The 2,612-nt window shown below is 42.1% G+C and overlaps 1 non-coding gene across 1 annotated transcript; it reads right to left on the bottom strand.

Moving 5' to 3' along the window:
* Window positions 1-212: 212 nt before the first annotated feature.
* On the bottom strand, window positions 213-331 carry LOC145408561 (5S ribosomal RNA). Its single transcript, XR_013898952.1, has one exon. It is a non-coding gene; the product is annotated as a 5S ribosomal RNA (ribosomal RNA).
* Window positions 332-2,612: the final 2,281 nt, after the last annotated feature.

Genomic DNA, 2,612 nt, shown 5'->3' with positions numbered 1-2,612 from the left:
ATCTAATGGAGAGGGAAAATGATGGACAGACAGGATAAAGGAAGGAAATGAAAAATGGACAGATGGATGGATAGATAGATAGATGAATGTACATACACATTCATTCATTGCCAGACGCCACGTATCCCAAACGGGGTGGCCAAGGGCTTAGAGTTAATTGTTTTACAGGGAGGGGCACCAATCCTCCACCAACCCCACTTGACACGTAGGGATGCCAACAGCATCTGGTGTTCCCAGGCGGTCACCCATCCAAGTACTAACCAGACCCAACGTTGCTTAACTTCGCTGATCGGACGGGAAGCGGTGTACTCAACGTGGTATGGACATACACACAAACATTTATATAGCTACGTAGATAGATAAACAGACACATACATACCAGAGAGAGAGAGAGAGAGAGAGAGAGAGAGAGGGAGGGAGGGAGGAAGGGAGGGAGGGAGGGAGGGAAAGGTGGATAGAGTATTATGGCGAAGATGGTGATGGAGAGTGATGGAGTTCAGAAGAGGAGAAATGAGAGAGGTTGACGGATGAAACTTAAGGAGAGGGAAGACACAAAGACGTCGAGCTGGAAGCAGTGACTGGAGCGAGAGTGATGGAGAGAGAGGGTGGTGCAGGGAGGGATAGAAGTGATAGAGAGTGAAAGAAGAGAAAGATAGAGAGAGGGGAATAGAGGAAAGTGACAGACAGGAGACCAGAATAAGAGGAGAGAGGAAAGCAAATGATGACGATGATGATGATGATGATGATGATGGTGATGACGGAGACGAGTTGTGTATAGTGACGGAGTAAATACTGATGCAAACAAAGGAGGAAGAACGGAAGAGAGAAAGAGAAGGAAGACCATAAACTACAGAAAGTAAAAGAGGAGAGACACAGAAAAAGAAATGTGTGAGGAAACGAGAAGCTATTGAGGAAGAAAATGATGGAAGAAGTGGGATGAAGAAGATAAGGGAAATATGAGACAGGATGACAGAAGAGAGAGAGAGAGAGAGAGAGAGAGAGAGAGAGAGAGAGAGAGAGAGAGAGAGAGCACAAGAAAGAAGAGGAACGAGGATGAGTGAAGTAGTGTACAGTACGTTGTAAGATTACTGTTGTGATGGAGAAAGAGGTGAAAACTGGAGTGATGGAGAGACAGGATGATGGAGAGATACTAGTGAGTTAATGTGGGAGAATGGTGGCAGGAAGAGGGAGAGAGAAAATATGGGTGGTGTTTGGAAAGAGGGATTTATTAGAGAGAAAGACGGAAAATGAAGAATGCGAGAGAAGTGAGAATATGAGAGAGAGAGAGAGAGAAAGAGAGAGAGAGATGACAGAAAGAACACGAAAGAGGAGAATCTTGTGGAAGGAGCAATGGAATGAAAGAGACTAGGTGTCGAAGGGAGGGAGAAAAGCGAGAATAAGAGAGAGGAACTGAGGAGGACAGAAAAAAATGGAAAAGGTAAAGTGGAAGGATATTAAGGCAAAAAACAGACGATGATGATGACGGTGACGATGGATGGAATTAGTTATATAAGCTTATGGAGTCCGAAATGATGGAGCCATGGATGGAAGAAGAGAGTGTAGTGACACAGTAGAGGAAGAGAGGGGTAGTCTTGATGGTCGGTCGGGAGAGAGAAGGCAAAAAATGGAGACTGTGATGCAGGAGGGAATGATGAAATAAAATGATGGAAAGGGATAAGTGAGACGATAAGAGAGGATGACGGATGAGAAAGAAGAAAAGGTTGTGTATGTTGAGAGTGGAAGTGAAGGAGAGAATGAAGAAAAAAAAAAAAGATCCTGAAGGAGTGGTGGAGGCAGGTGTTGTTGAGGATGAGATGAAGGAGTAGGAAATGATGGTGAGTATGATGGATGGAGGGAAAAAATATCGAAATAGTGATTAAAAGTAAAAGCTTTTAGATATTCATGAAACGGACAACTGTTTATGGAGAGAGACAGAGACAAAGAGAGAGAGAGAGACAGAGAGAGAGAGAGAGAGAGAGATTTCAGCAAATGGAAGGTGATTTTACATTGCTCAAGAGAGAGACCTATGGACTAAAAATGTAAAACACAATGGCGTTGAACGTTTCGGACAGGTAGGCCTATGTATATACCGTATATATATATATATATATATATATAGATAGATAGATAGATAGATAGATAGATAGATAGATAGATACTCAAATATATACATATCTATCTATCTATCTATCTATATAATTGTATATACCTCCGAAACGTTCATCACTGTGGAAAGGGCAAGTGTAAATCACGAGAGAATGGATAAAAACTTAGGAAACTCAATGGAAAACAAGCTGAGTGTGTGTCTGCCTGTGTGTTTGCTCGTTTTTTTTGCATGAGAACGATAATAGATATCGACCTAATTTGGTTTTGCATTAGGTCAGAGTAGGTTCCAGGAGTGTCAGAAAAATATCAAACACAAATTATGGCGCTCACGCGCGACCCGACAAAGCGAAATTGTCGGAAATTGCACCAAGCAAAAATAAGTGAAAACCATTTCTTCGGCTTTTTGGCCTGGCTTTGTCATTGTGGGTCGAATAACTGTACGGAAGCAAAGATAATGGTATTTGCAAACATTTTATGATAGAAAGCTATTACTTAGTCCCGTAAAA

This window comes from Coenobita brevimanus, chromosome 77 (genome assembly GCF_032717465.1).
Source record: "Coenobita brevimanus isolate Jiangsu-jjx chromosome 77, ASM3271746v2, whole genome shotgun sequence".
Classification (NCBI taxonomy): domain Eukaryota; kingdom Metazoa; phylum Arthropoda; class Malacostraca; order Decapoda; family Coenobitidae; genus Coenobita; species Coenobita brevimanus.
The sequence above is the reverse complement of the archived record's forward strand: the minus strand, read 5'-3'. Positions and strand labels throughout refer to the sequence as shown.